Genomic DNA, 21,022 nt, shown 5'->3' with positions numbered 1-21,022 from the left:
AGGGCACCAGGCTGGGGGGGGGGGGGGGAGAAAGAAAAGAAAGGAGAGATATAATACAATAAGAATTCTTTGCTCCAGAATCTGGAAACTGGGCTGAAGAGAAAATAAAAACGACAACCGCGGGAGGAAAAGGGCACGGGGGGAGCACAGGTTGACGCACAACAGAGGTAAGTGAGGTTACTGGTTGCGGTTTGCGTTTTGTGGTTTGGTTTGGTTATAAAAAAAAGCTTGACCCCAAACTTGGTCAGACTACTTTTGAAGACAATATTGTACCCGATTGAGCTGCTGCTTTGGTCGCATAAAGGCTTTAACAATGGCCCCCAGAAAGGCTAAAAATACCCAGGACACAAAGATGAAGCTAGAAAAACACTTTAGATCTGGGTGATTCTGTGGAAAGAACAAAAAGCCCAGGGGTAAGACCAAAAAAAGGAGCGAAACAAAAAGGAAAACGGAACGATGATACAAATATAAGTACAAGCACAAAAAGGGGGGGGGCACTGAAAGACTGTGGGGAAGCACTTTAAAAAAGCAGTGTTACCAGCAAGGGCCTCTGTATGAGAGGAGGACGAAGCAGAGCCCGGACTGCGGATTGGGACTAGTTCATTAGTTTATGAGGAGTCTACAATGGTGTCAGTAAGTCCAGCTAACCAGTCTCTTCAATTTTTATTGGGGCAGAAAGAGAAATTTTCTCCTCGGCAGTCCTCTTCCCCGCATAGGTTGTTTACCCAGGACTTAGAAAATATAACTCTGGACTGTCCGGAATTAATCAGCAAGGATCTTAGAATGGAAGAAGAGGTTACACCGGATACTGAGCAAGGGGGGTTAGAGACTGAAAACCAAGGCCAAAATGGAATTCAGCTTTCGGTGGAAAAGGAAAGCATCGAACATAATCAAACTTCAGGGCTGAACCTAGAACTTTCTGTAACACATGCATCCTCTAGGATAGATTTGATGATAATTCTGCAAAGAACTCTCCAGGGGATTTTAGAGGTCTCCTTGTCAAATAATGACATTTTAAAAGTTCAAAAAAAAAGCACCTATCTAGGATTGACGGAGAATTATTAGGAATTAGAAACCAAATGCCAGCAATGGTAAGACCAGTTCCAGATCCGCAGCCTCCGGTATCAGCGAGGGGGGAGCCGAAGATGGCCGATCCCCCTAAATTAAATCAGGAGGTCTAGATCTCGAGGTGGCCTATGAGGGTAATAAGAAGGGGTGAGAATCTTAGAAATGGGATATATAATATAATGAGACAAGCTGGACGGAAGTTAGAAAAAAAGGGATTTGTTAAATTAGCAAAAAGTAGTGGGGTTAAGGCAAGATCGAGAATACCTGAACAGGAAACTCAGTTAAGTAAAACCCAAAATGAATTAGGTATAAGGTCAATAACAAAGAAGTACACGAAAAAGGTCCCACCTAAAATTAAGTCACCGGCCCAGGAGAAGCATGTACGGTATTCACCATATATAGAGGCTAAGAACCCCGATAACATTCTCTGCAATGGAGTAAGGCCACAAGTAGGGTATCTTCCAGATCCAGGAACTAGTAGGCATCCCACCCAGTCATATATGGTCCCCACGGGGATAAGAAAAGAGGGTGGAGAGAGTAAGTGGCTATATTTTGTACCTATTCAAAAAGGTAAAGGTGGTAAGAAACAGAAGAAGAGAGGGACATTAAATAGGGCACAACTTCTACACTCTTTTGCCCAATGCCCAAATTTGAAGGGCATAGGTACAAAAGACCTGCGGCAAGTAGGTTTTAAACTAAATGAGGAAGGAAAGGAGGTTACCAGGGTATTGGTATATTCAGACCTGGTGAAATTTGCCATTTAGAAGGCAGAGAGAGGTATTAAAGGAAGGGATAATGTTAATATTCGAAGAAGTTGTAGAACTAGATGTAGAAGGAATGGAGCCACAAGGAAATGATTTTCTAAGATGTCACGCGGGACTAGGTACGAGCCAGGTGAGGATAATAGAGAAAGAAGTAGGTGTAAGTATGGGAAATATTAAAATAGATGTTAACAACTCAGACATAGAAAAAGGGTGGGGAAACTGGAGCAAAGGTTCTAGCAACATAGACCATTCCAATAGGTATGGAGAGGCGTATGGTCAAGAGGGATATTTAGAAGATGTCGAATAGGTAACGGGGACGCCGCGTGGCCTAAAGGTTGTTTCCTGGAATATAAATGGTCTGGGACACTAAATAAAACAGGAAAATTTAAAGGAGCTAGCAAAAAGCTCCGAGATCATTTGTATCCAGGAAACTTGGCTATGCGGCAAGACCCCAATATTCGATGGCTTCTGTCAATTCCATCGACCAGCAAAGAAACAAAGATTTGGACGCCCATCAGGAGGAATTATGACATTGATATCAACAAGTATAGTAAAGAATATAATTCAACTTAAGGTAAAATGTAAGTGGCTGCTGGCTTGTAGGATATTTTTAGCTGCTCTTGGTACAAAGTATACAGAGTTAATGCTTTTAAATGTATATATGCAATGGGGAAGTCAGGAGGAATATGTCGCTGAAATGAGCAATTTTAAAGAAGACATGGATCTAATTGGGGAAAAGCATGGCACGGATGTAATCTTACTGATGGGGGATTTTAACCATAAACTAAACCCAAAGAAATCTGATGGCTGGTTTTCAGACATATTGGAGGCATATGATGTAAACCAAGCAACCTTCCCCAATTGTGAAACCTCAACCCGGGATATAAACCTGGAAATCTATTTGGGGTCTAAAAGCCTCTTTTGCTTAAACGGAAGGTCACCCCTTGACTGCCCAGCGATAAACATTTAAACCAGGCACACAAAATTGCCCAATAGATTATGTTTTTATGTCACCCTGGAATTTTGCCTTAGCTAAGGACTTTAGAACTTACCATAGAGAAGGAAGCGACCATAACCCTTTGGAGCTAGAGCTTGTAGAGATCCACCTAAAGCCTTGTGATAAAGTTATTGATCAAGAGGTGGGATACCCAAGACGTATTACAACGAGGCTAACAGACGAATACATTGAAAGGCTGGGAAGACTACAAAAGAATCTTGAGCTGGGAAAAGAGAGAGGGCAGGGTCTAGATTGGTATGTGGACAAATTAGAGCAAGTGGTTCAAAGCCTCCGAGTAGAGCTCAGAAAGGATAGAAAAAATGTAAAGAGGCATCAAAATGTAACAAAGACCTATGGAAAGTGGTTTACTGAGGATTGCCTAAAAAAGAAGAAGGAGCTAAGGAGGGTAGTACGTAGCTTAAGGGTTAAAGACGAACAGGAAAGGGTAGATAAGATTGCACAATTAAAAAAAGAATATAATATGGTAATAAGGAGTGCAAAAAGATCTTATAAAGATTCTTGCTGGGAAAAATTACTGGACGCAATTGAAACAAAACTTACGCCAGTTTTGGAAGCTGGTAAAACCAGCAGCAGAATCCACTCCCGCCTCAATGAATTGTGTGGTGGAAGAAGCGGCATGGGTGGAATACCTGCTGGAACTGTTTACCCCGGGAAGAGAATTGGATGTCAGGGAGCCCCAGGAGTGGGGTGGGCTAGTAGAGGAGCTCAAAGCAGACTTTTTACCCTTAAATGTAAAACATACTATAAAAACCCTGAATTTAACAAGAGCAGCAGGTCCAGACAACATTCCAGCCCGGATAATAAAATCACAGTTAAATTGGTGGGTAGAGTTCTTCTCACAAATGTTTCAAGTAATTTTAAATTCTGGGAAGATCCCCAACAACTGGAAAGGTGCAATAATTAGACCAGTGCATAAGAAAGGAGATATGCAAACCCCAAAGAACTACAGGCTAATAAACCTGCTAGATATTGGTGAAAAGATTTTCGCGAAAATAATTCTAGGAAGGCTTAAAGCTTGAGTGGAACAGCACTTGATTATACCGGTAGAACAGGGGGGTTTTAAAGAAGGCCATTCCACCATTGACCACTGCTTTGCCCTTTGGGCACTCGCCCGGAAGTCAATAGAGCTAAATGGGAAATTGTATTGTTGCTTCGTTGATTTCCGGGCAGCATTTGACTCAGTGGATCGTAAGTGTCTTTGGGAATGCCTGATTAAGTATGGAATACCGGCGGGTTTACTGGTCATTCTAAAGGAATTACATACAGGAAATTGGGCCCAGGTAATTAAGGATACACAGGGGGCACTCACACAGAAAATAGTGGTAGGGAATGGGCTGAGACAAGGTTGTGTCTTGGCTCCTTTATTATTTGCCTTATTTTTGGCTGACCTACCCGACGTTTTAGAAGTAGAAAGAAGTGCAAGCCCCAGAATGAGCGGAAATAAAGTGGCATGTCTTCTATATGCAGACGACCTTGTGATACTTGATCAAACGGAACTTGGGCTTCAAAGGAAATTAAATGCTTTTAGAGACTATTGTGAGAGAAAGTTTTTAGTTGTAAATATGGATAAAACGAAGATTTTATGTTTTGGAAAACGAGGGAAAACTTTTAGCTGGTTCTTAGGGCAAGAAAGACTGGAGATTGTAAAAGAATACAAATATTTGGGCCTCTGGTTTGATAGTGCCCTTAACTGGTGTACCCACATTGAAGCACAAAAAGCAAAAGCTTCTTCCTCAATCTGTGGGTTGGAAAAATGTAATAAGGAATATGGAGAAATGTCCCATAGACCTATGCTAAAAGCATACGATGCCATGATGCCCCCGCAGGTTTTGTACGGGGCAGAAGTCCTGTACTTAAGTGGTAAATGTAGATGGGACCAGGAAGAAGGGAAGATACTAAAAACCTTATTGTCTCTACCAAGTTCAGCAATGATTCAGGCAGTAAGAATGGAGCTAGGAACAGTAGCTTGGAGCATTCAGATTCAAATGTCACTGCTAAGATTTTGGAAACGCCAGGACCCCGGGGGTCTGAAGAAGGTCTCACAATGGTGTAGAGAGGAGATCCGAAGCAGTAGCTTAAAGTGGGCAAGGGAGGTAAAAATGAAGCTCTCAATCATAGCAGAGTCACTAAACGTGAGTCTAACTCAGCCCACACTGGAGCTAGAATTTACTAAGAGCTCACTTAGGTTCCAAGGTCAGGAACTGTCAAGAAAGAATGATCTGGAATACTTGACTATGAAAAACTCAGTGAAAGAGATAAAATCTTCATGGATAAAAGAATCATGGTACCCATACCTGGACACCTTGCCAAATTATGAGCTTAGATGTGAACTGCTAAGAGTACGAATTGGAATGAACCCTTGGCTAATGGAGGGAAAGATAAAGGCTAAAATGTTAAATCCCGACGGAATCTGTAAATGCGGACTTGGAACTCAAAATGATATCTTGCACATATTGGTAGATTGTCTTGCAGTTTTAGCATTGAGGAAATTGTTTTTACGCCCGATTTTCTTAAAATATGGAATTAGGTCAAGAGCCCAATCTATAGACTTATTAGTAGAAATGAAAAATCTGGATATAGCTATTGCCTTGGGCAACTATATGAAAAGTATAAAAACTTTTTTGAGGGACAGATTGAAGGGGGTTTAGGATCCCTATCCCTCCTCTCTTTTTAGACTTCCCCACTTATTATATGCAAAATGTTTTAGACAAAGTTACATTGAACTGAATTGCAATGAGTCGTGGATTGTACAGTACATAATTGCCAATGTATTCTATGAATTTTATTGATATTTAACCATAATTATATATTCTAATCCAAGTTTATCGGGTTTAAGAGTTGCTGCTATTGGGGGATGAATATGGATTCTGAGTGGCGGTATTAACCCAGCCGTAATGTATAGTGCCATAAAATCCGGCCCTATTCATCCAGATGGTAAATATATGTGCATGATAGGGATGAAATGTAATACTTTATATTTTATTGGATTGACAACACTTTTAAAACTTAAGTAAATCATTCCCTTGTCTGATGGCTATAGGGAAACATATGTCGGATGTATACAAGTTCCCTGCTGTATTAGAAGATTAAGTGTAGGAAAGTGTGTTGCAATCTAAAATTATATTTTATTGTCTTTTAAACTGCTAGGAATTAAGTTTTAAGGATATTATGTTTTGATGAATAAGATATTTTATGTGTAGAATTTTTAAAATGTTAATGTATGTGCTGTGGTTTAAAGACCAAACGGTCTAAATAAACGTATCCTTGATTGATTGATTGATACACTTACCTGCCAGGTATTTTTAAATTACATTCCAGCACAAAATAACCTCTTTCTTTTTTTTTTAACACTTTCTTTTTCTAAAATCAAAAAGTGCTCCTCTGTAGTTCGTAGGTCGCAGCACGCACCGTTCCGCAGCGGAATGGGATAGACCGGATGTTGAAGCATGCCGCCAAGGGGTAACCCTGGTGGGTGAGGGTTTTACAAGAAAACCTTGTTTTTCTTTAAAGGAGAGTTGGTCAGCGTGACATAGCTGGGTTTCTTTTTGTGAATGAGAGACTTGTTGAGGAAGACAAACCCAGTATATCCTCTTCCTCCTCCACTCCCTTTTTTGATACAAATAAAGAAAGCCAGTCAGAAGTGCATAAAGTACACTTAAAAGAGCGAGTAGGCAAAAGGGAGAAGAATGCTGCTCTGAGACAGAGGAGAGGGACAGGAAGAGGACTGGGGGCTTCATGCTTCCCAGGCAAGGGTGCGGTGCTGTCAGGTTGGAAAGTTGTTTTTATCTGTTAAATGTTTTAAAATAAAAATGAAGCACACGAGTTGATTATCTCGGGAAAAAGTGTACGTGTATCTCTGTGAAGAAGGTGTACGTGTGACTTTGCCGATTTCCAGTTTGGAAGTTTGACTGCTTATTCAATAAGTTATTAAGAAATGAGGAGTCTGATGGGGAGGTGACGTGCAAGCGATAATGGCGGGTCTTGAGCGGATATTGCAGAGTTTGGCTATGAATGTACTGAACACAATGGTGAATGTGACAGCATCACGGTCAAACGAGATAAAGGAGGCGGGTCACTGGGGGGGCAGTGAGGTGGAGCTCAAGTAAGAGCTTAAATATGGAGTATGCTTTTGGTCATAAGAGCAGGCCCCTTCACCAATGTAGGAGCAGCTAACACAAGATTCAGGTATTTCAACGGCCTGTGTGTCACTATGCCCCCTAACTGGTGCCTGCATCCCCTACAGAAGCAATGACCCCCATAGTCACAAGGTATTACCAAACCACCTGGACATGTATCCCATTTCCCAATAGACCTAAAAACTGCAAGGACGCTTCTTATGCCATGAGGCATTTCAGCCAGGATCCCAGCCAAGGCCATTTTGTGAACGCTCACTGGGTGCAACAGCTACACCAGAGTCTTTTAAAACACAACTTCACAAGTGACTTTCAGAAATGAGCTTAACAAAGGTCATGAACCTGTATTTATTAATCACAGTGTAACAAGATAAGAACTGAGATACCAAATTCACTATCTTTTTTGCACATATACTACCGAGGGCCCACATCCACAAATCATTTAACAATGTTGGCCTCACTTACGAATGCACACAGTTGTGACTAGGAATTCTAAATCTTGATTCAGGCAATAATAGTTTACAGGCTTTTCTGACTGCAAAGTCCAGTTACGACTGAAGAAACCTGCAAGTATGGTAGCTATTTGACAGTCAGATGTTTAAGACTAGGGCTAGTAATATTAATGTACCTAGTGCAGGGGCAATTGGAGGCCACTTGAAAGCTGGTGGATACCCACAAAGTTGTACATTTGTGGGTTCACTCCTAAAACAGACTAAAGTGCACATTGGAATGGAAATGCTCCCTAAGAATCCAATACTTTCTTGGAGGTTAAGTGTAAAGAATGTCTTCCTGAAATGCCCCAACAGCCTTCACTTTAAAATGCTAACTTCTCAGAACTAGGACTCCCGGTGACTGTCCGGCAACTGCAGTTGAATAGGAAAATTAAGCAATTTTAAACGAAATCAACCACTCAATATTCTGCTCTTTCCCCAGCATCCCTGAAAAACTGCCTCCTTCTATTCTCAACCTCTGCGTTCTGCTCCTGTTCTTAGGGGGTCCTTAATACGAGGACACACAGCATAGAAGGCAGGCACCACAAAATACTGAACCAGCAATAGTTAATGCAAGCAGAAGGGAGGAGATGCGTTAGCGAGGCACCTGTAAAAGAAGAGGTGGACTTTCTGCTCTAGAGGCACAGCGTACTGTCTGCACTAGTATTGGAGGATATGGGGCGTTCAGGTATTATTGCCATTTGTCGGTTAGGAGATTGCATCCTAGAACAATTCTGCATTTCACCAAAACAAAAATACAATACATAGAAAAACAGCCCAGAACGTCAATGCAAAAACGGTCTATTTTTCAGTCTTTTGCTTTGCCAATGCTTGTTTTTCCAAGAGTTGCCTACAACTTTGTTGGGGACCTGCCAGCCCTCGTTTGTCTCAATAAAACTGTTAAAGAACAAAAATAGGTTTGTGGTCTCAAAAAAATCACACATTTCTACAGTGGTCACTGTCTCTGACACTGAGAGGAACTATTTTGTGTGTGAATGCGCTTCTTGTGAAAGATGATACATCTCATTCTCTGCCGGCTTCCCATGAGGACCGACCATGACATTCACTGCTTTCCTCGAGGCAGTCTTCGATATGCAAGCTGACAATACTTGGATACATTCAAAATATCCATTTAAACAAGGTCGCATTCAGGCCACATTTTTTTTTTTTTTTTAAATTACAAACTTGTTTTTGGGCACAGTATTTCCCTGAATAATTTCTTGCTCAAAAGGAAAACCAAGGTATTTGCAATTATACCGTGTAGCAGAGTGGTCAGTACTGCAAAAGCCCGCCTTCACTTGAACAGGTATACTACTTGGGGCCTATTTATTGAACACGTTGTTGGTTACAGAACAGAAACGTTCAATACCCTTATGAAGACAGAAACTTGGGAGTTGGGAGCAGTAAAGTTGGTGCTACCGGAAGTGACGCGGCAGTCCTTCGGTTGCACCGACACTGGCGGCAGCCGCACTGCTGCAACAGCTTCCATTCACTATAAACGTCTAGCATTCCCTCTGGAATGCAGCAGGACTAGAAAGTCTGGATGTATTTGGTTCAGAGCAATAAACGCGCTTTAATAAAAGTATATAGCAGTGGATCGCTGCGTCTGTCGTTACAGTTTCAGGGTTACATTTGGGGGGGGCATGCTCAGCCTTCCGTCCTGCTGACAATACAAAACAAGCTTTGGCATAGCCAATAGGTAGGTCTCACCTTTGGGACCTTATAAGTGTTTAGCCAGAGATATTGAGTTTGCCTATGTGTTTAATGTGTGCTGTATAGAAGTGCAGCAGGCTGAAAAGTTATAATAAAGAAGTGTTAGAAGCATTTTTGTTACTTTATATATGATTAAGAAAGCATTATGAACAACTGAACGTTCATATTAAAAAAGTATTTACAATAAATAACGTGTTGATTTTTTTTGTTCTTTTAATGCCTGCAACTTTAACGTGCCTGTCCGAATGGTTGTTTGGGCGGGGGCATAAATAGTAGGAGGGTGAAGGTTGTGAAATACTACCTGTATAAAGGTTAGTGAGAGAGTTAATTAATTAGTGATTTTGAGGCATATTATCAAGCACGGCGTTAAAATTATCGCCGCTTTGGTGGCAGAAAACTGCCGCTAAAACGGTGATAATGGGCTTGATAATATGCTGCAGAGAATTTAAATAGAAGCCCATGTTGACACCAGAACATGGGCTTCTATGTGAATTCTCAAGGGCATATTATCAAGCCCATTATCGCCGCTTTAGCGGCAGTTTTCTGCCGCTAAAGCGGCGATAATCTGAACGCCGTTTCTTGATAATATGCCCCAAAGTGAGAGAGAGAGATAGAGTCAATGAGAGAGTTAGTTAGTGAGAGAGTAAGTGAGCTAGTGAGAGTGAGAGTCAGTCAGTGAGAGACAGAGTAAGTTGTGTATTTAGTGAGAAAGTTATTCAGTTAGTTAGTGAGAGACAGTGACAGTCAGTTAGTGAGTGATAGAGTTAGTGTGAGAGACAGTGACAGTGACAGTGAGAGAGAGAGAGAGAGAGAGAGAGAGAGAGAGAGAGAGAGAGAGAGAGAGAGAGAGAGAGAGAGAGAGAGAGAGAGAGAGAGAGAGAGAGAGAGAGAGAGAGAGAGAGAGAGAGAGAGAGAGAGAGAGAGAGAGAGAGAGAGTTCCTCTCTGTGCACGGCCGCGTTGTTTAGTGTAACAGGACCACCGAGGCGCTTTATGCGGCGTCGCCTGCCAGCGGTTCTTAACAATTGCTTTTCCAAGCACCAACGAGCGGGGTTTCAAGCAATTACTTCCATGTTTCTATTAATGAGAGGGACAAATTTATTTTTAATTCATAATTAATTTTAGATGTGCGTGTCTCATTAGGAGCCTGAAGTGAAGGTTAATTATTTGATGAACCTGCGATGAATGCATTAGGGACTGCCCGCAGGGGGGAGGGGGATCGGATCCGTGGAGGCTCTGGTGTGCAGCTTGGGTGGTGCTCACAAGTGGTGTTTGCAAGAGGGTGGCTCAATAAGGGTGGTAAACATCTGTAGGCGTTATCCACCCTAACGCTAGTGGCTGGAGGCTTTTGCGTTAGAAAGAAATGTGGGAACGTTGTAGGTTTCGGTAGCACAATAAGTGTGTTCCAATGCAGGCTGCTCCGCTTAAACATCACTGTGTAACCCTGGGCACTGCATCATCCTGGACTGCCGTTTCCCAATTTAACAAACACTGAAGGCGCTTAGAAGTACGATAACCCTCAATGAAAAGCACTATATCAGTTGGAGACTGACATTTTTGGCGCCCTCAGCAAAGGAGGCCACATCGTGAGTTTGTGCTGCATCGAGGTGCTATAAACCTTCTGAAGGGGGTTTCTATTAAAGGCATGGAAAAAACACAAATATAACAAGCATTGGCATAGCCAATAGGTCTCGCCTTTGGGACCTTATAAGTGTTTAGCCATGCAACAGTTGCATAACTAAATACTTATAAGGTCCCAAAAGCGAGACCTTTTGGCTATGCAAAGCGGCCGTGCAGCCGCGAAAGTGAAAGTGATCGCGCGCGCCCGCGCACATGCACTGTAGCTCTAGGCTGGCCTGGTAGCACTTTTTGGAGCCCTCTCAATAAATCTCGCCAGACCAGCGCATGCGCTGGGTCAGGCGAGACCTAAAAAGCGATTTTTAAGCACTCGTGCTAAACACTCAACAAATCAAAAAAAGCAAGTTTTAAGCACTCGTGCTAAACACTTGTGCTTGTGCTAGCATGCTCCTTGCGAGAGCGAGCAGCGGCGCGTGTACCATATGTATTCAATTAGCACGCACGCGCCGCTGCTCGCTCCTGCAAGGTGGATGCCAGCACGAATGCTGAAAAAAGAGCCGACCAATTTCTAAAGGTCATCTCCTAGAGTAAAGCATGCGCGCTGCCTAGGCGAGACCTAAAGTATCACTAAGTTAGTAACATCGGTTGCCAGCACTTTATGACTTTGGCAAGCCCTGCTATATAAATGAACAACTATTATAAACGATATTTGGCCTGACCGGTGTTACAGCCACGGGTAGCCTGGTGCTACGTACGGAGGAGTGCATTTCCAACGCGAAGGTCAATCCCAGGACTCTTGGGTGAAACCCTATAAAGGGCCCGCTAGCCATAGGCGTCTGCCTTGATCCTATCATAGGGCCACTTTAGCTTGAAGGAGAAGAGCCTTGAGATGTAAGTACATGAAACACAACTTGGGGTCAGCCAGCCGCACGAACTTACGTACCTTTCAACTAACGCCAACTCCGTCTCCAACCCCAACCTTCCAAAACAAGCCCACAACCGCCACCGAAAGCAAACAGGGAGAATGCCCTCCCAGTTGAATACTGCATCCGCTCACAGACGTAATATCGTCCATATACACACACAAACAGCACTCAGCCACCTTTGGGGTACACGGACATCCATGAAACATTCAAATCCTGGATCAGGACCTCCCAAGTCTAGATCAGGGATCCCCACCCACCACCTTCACCCCGAAAAACCCAAGAGCACTCAAAGCATCTTAGGCCTCGATAATCAGCTCAATATGTGTGTTGGAGTGACTATTGCTATGCATGGACTGTACATTTTTTGGGGGGGCGTAAAAGGCTACAAAGAAAACATCCCTATAAAAAACAAGCATTTGCAATGCAATAGGTCTCGCATTTGCGAGAGAGTTTAAGCTATTGACAAAGTAAATGACAATGCCTTTTATTTATCCGTTTTGATAATTCACACAGAAATAAAAGCATTGTCATTTACAATAAAACTCACAAAAATTCTCAAGAACCGGAGATTCTGTATAAAAAGGGAGCAGAAAGTGATCCTTTATAAAGGACAAGAAAATAGTGCTTACAGACTAAATAAGACATACCGTGAAACACCTGAAGTAAAAGGGCCAGTCCTCATAGGAGGTTACAAATTAAGCCATGGCGGTACTAAGGAGGGACTAACAAGCCTATTAACGAATCAGAAACCAGCATTTACAAAGGATAATGACACAAGCCAATGATAAATATGGGCGGAGAGTGGGCAGGGCTCCAAGTCCATACTCGAATACAGCATGCATCACATGTGCTGCCCAGGCTCAATCATTAAATAAAAAATAAAAAAAGAGACCTTTGTGTCTCACACAATGAGAAATGGACTTGCCAGGTACCAGTGTTTTCAGAGGAGATAATGCACGTACGTAAAGGCCTCCTGAACACTGCAAGGGCGGACCACACACACAGGTGAGCCACTTCAACAGGGTCAAAGATCCATACAGAGGATTAAGAGAGAAAAGTACTTTTATAATTAATATCTTATAAGCCAGGAGGAGGTCAGATCTGAAATGGACATGACACCAATTCTCATTAGTGTCTGTACATACTTGTTGCAACATCTAAAGCAGCTGCAATGTTCACTTTCCGATGGCAAACCAAGCCCCAGTGGGCTGTAGAGTGCTACATATAGCAACAGGACATGCAACCAACACACAGGTATGTTTACAAAGGGAACACATGATATACATATGGACAAATAAAGAAGAAACATAACATCACAGAGGGGTGAGGCTGCAGAGAGAATGTATCCAGTTTAGAATAACAGGAAGGTTGTGAAGAGGTGAATTGGGAGACCTTTCCTGGATTCCATCTCCAGAAACAAGTCTAGGTGCTAAGAGAGGTAATCACAGAGCTTCAGGTCATATGCCGCAAAAGGCAGTTCTTCTTTGCGAGTTTGGACACCCAGCCTGGTCAGACAGCATGGGTTTTTTGTAGTTGAGCACCATCAGGCATGTTGAGTTTAGAGCCTAGGTAACTTTGTTTACTCATTAAAGATCCCACAACAAACTGACATTGATTCTGGAATGCAGAGGGGGCTGGTACAGTTTATTAAGTTAGGGGACGTTAAACTTCCTGTGGCTGGTGGTTAGTCTACAAACACAGTGAGCTGCTTCGACTCATTTCAATGAGGACACTCATGGATTAATAACTTGTATGAGGAAGCCATCGATGTGTAATAAGACAAGGAAGGGGCCTGCACTGTGGAACAAAAGGTCATAGAAGGGAGGAAGAAATGTAAACCTGAACCATTGTCTCCATGCCTTTTATTACATGGTCATGAAGGACAGTGAGGCTTACTTCAACAATCTATAGATTTACATACTGATGAAATGTAAGAAAGGAGGGACAGTGGTAGCAGGTTGCTTAATTGTGGTATGGGATGACGGAGTCATTGTGTCTTTCCTGGTATGGGGGACTCCATGGTGCTCTCTCTTGTATAGGGGCATTCACTTTACATTTGTATGGTGTGTGGAAATCCTTGGGCCTTATCATATGGGGACGATAGAGAGTGAGGAAGATGCACTAAACTGCTGGTAAGGGTTGTTAAGGTTCGTAGGAAGAAGAGGTTAGAAAGCCTTAAACTGCTATGGGGCAGTCCAAGTGAGGCAGGCGCTGGCAATTGCGGGTGTAGGTTCTGAGAATGTTGGGCCAGACTCTGTTATGAACTGTCAAAGGGCAGGGCTCTGGCACTAAGATGCCATGCTCCAGGTACAGTGCCTGTCCCTGGTATGCTTGAGTGAAGCCAAGTCGCTCTGTATGGGGCCAGGGTGACTGGCCCTGGTACGAGGCTCCCACAGTGCAATACTCTGGGTGATGGGTGCCTGTGTAGGGCAGGCTGACGCGCGGCTGTGTGTGGTGTTCGTGTCTCCGGTTCTAGTAGGGACTATGGGCAGCGTGCCTGGATCTGCTGAGTTTCACTCTGCCACCTCAGGGAACGGGTGCCAGACTCTGGTTTGAGGGAGTCAAGCTGTACATTTTTGGTACGTCAGGACCCCATGATCTGATATGAGGATGACCGGGTTCACAGCCCTGATACGACTCTCCGACCTCATACGCTGTACTTCTCTACAACCCACAGGTTCGACTGTTCCTGTCCAGCTTCCCCAGGTGCTCAGCCTAGATGGAGCTGTGTCCGCTGCTTTTCTCCCAGCCTGTCATCGGACACATACATAACCAAACGGCCTCCTCTTACCGTGCCCCGGGGTCCTATCATCTCCCGGGCCTGAGCATTCCCTCGCCTCCGCCTCTGCCCGTCCCTCGGTCCACAGCTCCGAGTCCGCTGTTTCCGCTGCCTTGCCAGTGACAGGCCCAGGCAGCATCAGCGGAGCGCCGAGAATGAGAGCGAGGCAGTCCTCACTGTGCACATCGGTCTACGATTAGCCGTCCTCTTAAAGGGACCAGCGAGAGCGGCGGCACCTGCCAACACTGGTGGGAGAAAAGTATATTTGCCACTACGTTAACGTTGTCCCTGGACCTTTCCGTTAAGTAAGTAGTCGGGCATATAGCAGTACGTTCGCACTTAAATCAACCTTGCAACCCCAGTGGAACTCCCGAATAGACGTTACAAATGGTTTCTATGAATTATTCCAGTTACGGGGGGTCGGAGGGCATGGTGTTACGTGTATTTACAAAATTGTCCTTCGCAGCCACATGGAGTAAGGGTCGTTTTACAATGGTTTACAGTCGAACTAAACAAATGCAACAGTGCCAGTTCCCTCCTACGATTCCAGTCAGGAACCTGCTCCAATCACTGGAAAATGTGTGAGATCTAGAGATAAAGGATGCGGCACCTGCTCCAGAACACTGCCTGATTACATCTACTCCTCGCATATAAGAGTGGAAACCCGCTCCAAGTACAACAAAGGGCAGCGTGTGGCCAGAGAGGAACCTGTTCCCAGCACCCACTGCTTTCGGGTGATGGGGTCGAACCCGGGCCAACCGGGTCCCAAGAGGGAATGTGCTCAGAAAGAAGGTTTTAAAGTATTACATGGCTCAGAGGTGAGCGCGCTCGTCTCCAGAACCAGATTTAGATTCTTGTCACATCCCTGATTAACCTATTAATTGCAGGAAGTTCCTGCTTTCGTTTATAATGGCAATAACACTCCGCTCTGCTGTGGATTCCCGTAACACTCTACATCCCACACACCCTCCCTCCCCCTTACCCCCGAAGGGTTTGGCGAATACCGGACTCCCTCATCCTCAAACAAATGTAGAAGAGAATCTGAGACAAGGTTTCTTACGTTCAATAAGGGTCGGCGCGGAGCCTTCGGTCTTCCACGAGCGTCTCTAGGCTGGGCAGGTTCGGAGCCTTCCTGATACCATCGCACTCAACTTCGGGGGTTCCCGTGCGAGCTAAAGTACTCTCTCCCGCGCCCGCAGCGAGTCAGCCCAACAGCACCTACTCACGCGGACGCCCCACGGGAACAGGACGTGCGCCGCGTCAGATGATACACCAGGATGGACGCCCGACCGAGGCGCAACAGGAACAGGATCGACGCCGAGTCCTTGGCAGGTACACGTCACTCAGGTGAGCGACTCACCTTTGGGCTGACCGCGCCTTCCTTCTGAAGCAACATCAACCCGCTACGAGACCGCACGCAATGAGGCGTGCTCTACAAGGAGGGACTCACTCTCATTGCTATAGAGTTGAGTTGGAGACATCGTGAAAGGGTAATCTACGCACCAACACACTCACTATCAAAGGAATGACCAGAAAATAGTGAATTAAATGTGAAGAAGTCACTCGCCGTGGTCGTCTCACTGACAGCGACCTCATGCACGGACAAACTGCACTGTTTGCTGGGCAAGCCGCTGAACAGGCTAGGATACGTTTGTAATTAAAATGGCCTTTTCACTTCCTCTGAAGGCACACTACAGGATGGAGGGCAGGTGAACATAAAGGCCGATTCTACTCGAGTCAGTTCACACATGCATCCCAGTTGGCTGCACCTATGGGTCGGTCTCCTTTCGTCAAGGCTGCTCCGCTGTAAACCAGGAGCTGGACTGCCCATGGAGCACACCCAAAAACTGAAGACAGGGTTTCAAACATGTTTGGGATGTGCAGAATCCAATACTTGACATTTTTTTTCTTACAATAAGCATAATCACATAGGTTGGGGGAAGGTCTCTTACCTGGCAGCACAGCACAGCGGACATTGCGGGCAGTTCCTGGGTGTGGAGTAGTGCCTCAGAGACGGGGCGCTAACGCTGTCGATCTCCCTGCCGCCTCATTCCATCACCGGCCACAGCAGGTGGAGACTACAGCTCCCGTGAGGCATTGCAGGCTCTGACCACTTCCGCCTTCCGCCTATCAGCGCGCACGGAGGCGCTCCAAAAGGACAGGCTCCCTCGGTGGAGCGGGGGAAGGTCTCTTACCTGGCAGCACAGCACAGCGGACATTGCGGGCAGTTCCTGGGTGTGGAGTAGTGCCTCAGAGACGGGGCGCTAACGCTGTCGATCTCCCTGCCGCCTCATTCCATCACCGGCCACAGCAGGTGGAGACTACAGCTCCCGTGAGGCATTGCAGGCTCTGACCACTTCCGCCTTCCGCCTATCAGCGCGCACGGAGGCGCTTCAAAAGGACAGGCTCCCTCCGCGGCGCCGGGCTGAGCCCGGGCAGAGGGCGGGCCGTCTGTGGCCGTCAGGGGCAGGAGGAGGCAGGGCTGGGCCACCCCTCGTACGTGCCAGCTGGCACACTAAGGTACTGTACTGCTGCGACCCTTCTACCCCCAGAGAAAAACTGTGACTATAATATATTATGCAGCACCACCCACTGTGAGAGCCTGAACCAAGTATTGTTGTAGTATACTGCCCCTTGATCTTATATTGTCCCTAGGTTTGTGGTATTGTTGATATCCCTCATCCCCCTTGTGTTTGCAACATGGCCAAAAGGAAATCCATGGAAGGAGGTGGGGGTAACGTCTCGAAAAAGGGAAAGAAAGCAAAAAAAGTTAACCATGCAGCAGGCAACTGCATTCTAGACAGGATTGAAGCTATTGTTGACAATTGCCAAGTCATATTAGAGGATTCTAGTTCTGTTTCTTCTATCACTGGGGACCTGACAAAAGATTTGTCACCTAGTATTTGCACTCGCAAGATCCCAAATATGTTTACTAAAGCCAGGGAAGCCCCTCCTATTGCACCTACTTCCCTTACACCTATAGTTCATGATTATGAGCCCTGTCAGAAAGATAAACAGGCTACACAGGACCCCATATCAGTCACCGAATCTCCCTCTTCCATTATCCAGCTCGACCTCACTTGTTCTAATAGGTTTGCTATCCTGGAAGACTTAGAGGAGGATACATCTGCATCTCAAGTGGTTGGTTCCTCGCCCTCTAAAGTAGCTCAGACTCCTAGCTCGCATGGGGTCTTGTTGGAACAAAAAATTGATCAGCTATTGTCCGAGATAGTATCCCTGAAGAACATAGTTATGGAACTGAGCAAGAGGGTTTTATTAATTCCTATGCAGTCTACAACGCATAGCAGCCCTGGGGTGCCAACACCACTTGTACCTCTAATCCCCGTTAAAACCGGCCCCTTGCCAATTACACACAGGGCTAATGATCTACCTTATGACACGATTAATTCCACCAGAAAGCCAACTCTGCCCTCCACTAGCCGGAGTATACCACTAAATAGGGATACTGTCAATAATCAGAGAACTGATAAAGTTACCACCCCTACTCCACATTTAGCTGTAGGAACTGGATCCTTAAGACCCAGTAGCCAGAGGTCTGTGCCATGTTCCGGAGACAACACCGCACTTAATCCTATTGCTGCTGGTTTGTTGTCTAACCCAACCGTAGTTTATATGGCTGGGGTACCAAGACTTACTAACAATCAATCTCACGAAAATGTGGATTCCCTCACTAACAAAGCTATACACTGGGTCAGGCATGTCAGGGGCTGTAGGTCTATCATTCGGGAAGACATTACCAAGGCCAGAAGACTGTCTCATTACACTAGCCAATTTGACTGTATTGAGCTTACTCTTTCTAATAGCACCCTGGCCGAGAATTTGGTGCTCCTCGAGTATCACACCTCAGCCCCAGACCATTCCGGTATCCAGATAAGGCGTACTCCGCTTTGGATCCCAAGCAATTCTTTACCAGTGGGTAGACAGAGGATTCTTAGTAATGACTCCAACTTGAATAGGGTTGATTCAACCATTAAGTGGGTCGCACACCGCTCGTCATACTAGCAAGTAGCGCGCTACGAGAGGTACTAGACCTGATAACGATTTTAGCAGCTTACACAGCAACCCCACACATTTTCCTACTCCCTGCTGACGAGAGGCAACTACCTCGAAACACGTGTCCAGGGATGGCACACGCCACGCATACTTGCATTCATACTCGAGCATAGGTGTATCCGCCGACGCTGACCTTCAGGGACCACTTTCATTGGGGGAACACGACTGGTAGGTGTAGCAGTGTGCGACCAATCTGGTTTAACTTTATATTCAGGCTCCCTTGAGCCGGTGGAGTCGACGGACTCATGGTTACGCACCTGCGCGCTACGAGAGGTACTAGACCTGATAACGATTTTAGCAGCTTACACAGCAACCCCACACATTTTCCTACTCCCTGCCGACGAGAGGCAACTACCTCGAAACACGTGTCCAGGGATGGCACACGCCACGCATACTTGCATTCATACTCGAGCATAGGTGTATCCGCCGACGCTGACCTTCAGGGACCACTTTCATTGGGGGAACACGACTGGTAGGTGTAGCAGTGTGCGACCAATCTGGTTTAACTTTATATTCAGGCTCCCTTGAGCCGGTGGAGTCGACGGACTCATGGTTACGCACCTGCGCGCTACGAGAGGTACTAGACCTGATAACGATTTTAGCAGCTTACACAGCAACCCCACACATTTTCCTACTCCCTGCTGACGAGAGGCAACTACCTCGAAACACGTGTCCAGGGATGGCACACGCCACGCATACTTGCATTCATACTCGAGCATAGGTGTATCCGCCGACGCTGACCTTCAGGGACCACTTTCATTGGGGGAACACGACTGGTAGGTGTAGCAGTGTGCGACCAATCTGGTTTAACTTTATATTCAGGCTCCCTTGAGCCGGTGGAGTCGACGGACTCATGGTTACGCACCTGCGCGCTACGAGAGGTACTAGACCTGATAACGATTTTAGCAGCTTACACAGCAACCCCACACATTTTCCTACTCCCTGCTGACGAGAGGCAACTACCTCGAAACACGTGTCCAGGGATGGCACACGCCACGCATACTTGCATTCATACTCGAGCATAGGTGTATCCGCCGACGCTGACCTTCAGGGACCACTTTCATTGGGGGAACACGACTGGTAGGTGTAGCAGTGTGCGACCAATCTGGTTTAACTTTATATTCAGGCTCCCTTGAGCCGGTGGAGTCGACGGACTCATGGTTACGCACCTGCGCGCTACGAGAGGTACTAGACCTGATAACGATTTTAGCAGCTTACACAGCAACCCCACACATTTTCCTACTCCCTGCTGACGAGAGGCAACTACCTCGAAACACGTGTCCAGGGATGGCACACGCCACGCATACTTGCATTCATACTCGAGCATAGGTGTATCCGCCGACGCTGACCTTCAGGGACCACTTTCATTGGGGGAACACGACTGGTAGGTGTAGCAGTGTGCGACCAATCTGGTTTAACTTTATATTCAGGCTCCCTTGAGCCGGTGGAGTCGACGGACTCATGGTTACGCACCTGCGCGCTACGAGAGGTACTAGACCTGATAACGATTTTAGCAGCTTACACAGCAACCCCACACATTTTCCTACTCCCTGCTGACGAGAGGCAACTACCTCGAAACACGTGTCCAGGGATGGCACACGCCACGCATACTTGCATTCATACTCGAGCATAGGTGTATCCGCCGACGCTGACCTTCAGGGACCACTTTCATTGGGGGAACACGACTGGTAGGTGTAGCAGTGTGCGACCAATCTGGTTTAACTTTATATTCAGGCTCCCTTGAGCCGGTGGAGTCGACGGACTCATGGTTACGCACCTGCGCGCTATGAGAGGTACTAGACCTGATAACGATTTTAGCAGCTTACACAGCAACCCCACACATTTTCCTACTCCCTGCTGACGAGAGGCAACTACCTCGAAACACGTGTCCAGGGATGGCACACGCCACGCATACTTGCATTCATACTCGAGCATAGGTGTATCCGCCGACGCTGACCTTCAGGGACCACTTTCATTGGGGGAACACGACTGGTAGGTGTAGCAGTGTGCGACCAATCTGGTTTAACTTTATATTCAGGCTCCCTTGAGCCGGTGGAGTCGACGGACTCATGGTTACGCACCTGCGCGCTACGAGAGGTACTAGACCTGATAACGATTTTAGCAGCTTACACAGCAACCCCACACATTTTCCTACTCCCTGCTGACGAGAGGCAACTACCTCGAAACACGTGTCCAGGGATGGCACACGCCACGCATACTTGCATTCATACTCGAGCATAGGTGTATCCACCGACGCTGACCTTCAGGGACCACTTTCATTGGGGGAACACGACTGGTAGGTGTAGCAGTGTGCGACCAATCTGGTTTAACTTTATATTCAGGCTCCCTTGAGCCGGTGGAGTCGACGGACTCATGGTTACGCACCTGCGCGCTACGAGAGGTACTAGACCTGATAACGATTTTAGCAGCTTACACAGCAACCCCACACATTTTCCTACTCCCTGCTGACGAGAGGCAAC

The 21,022-nt window shown here is 45.9% G+C and overlaps 1 protein-coding gene across 2 annotated transcripts in view; it reads right to left on the bottom strand.

Annotated features, from left to right (window-relative positions):
- CANT1 (calcium activated nucleotidase 1) overlaps positions 1-15,851 on the bottom strand; it is a 90,921-nt gene extending 75,070 nt beyond the window's left edge. Inside the window, exon 1 of one of the 2 annotated variants that reach the window (XM_085617459.1) lies at positions 15,529-15,851. The gene's annotated coding sequence lies outside the window, so the exon portion shown is untranslated. Of the gene's footprint in view, positions 1-14,480; positions 14,653-15,528 lie in introns of those variants that run through there. The other variant, XM_085617460.1, reaches the window with a different exon arrangement.
- Positions 15,852-21,022: the final 5,171 nt, after the last annotated feature.

Source organism: Triturus cristatus, chromosome 7 (assembly GCF_964204655.1).
Source record: "Triturus cristatus chromosome 7, aTriCri1.1, whole genome shotgun sequence".
Classification (NCBI taxonomy): Eukaryota; Metazoa; Chordata; class Amphibia; order Caudata; family Salamandridae; genus Triturus; species Triturus cristatus.
This window is presented reverse-complemented; position numbering and strand designations above follow the sequence as displayed.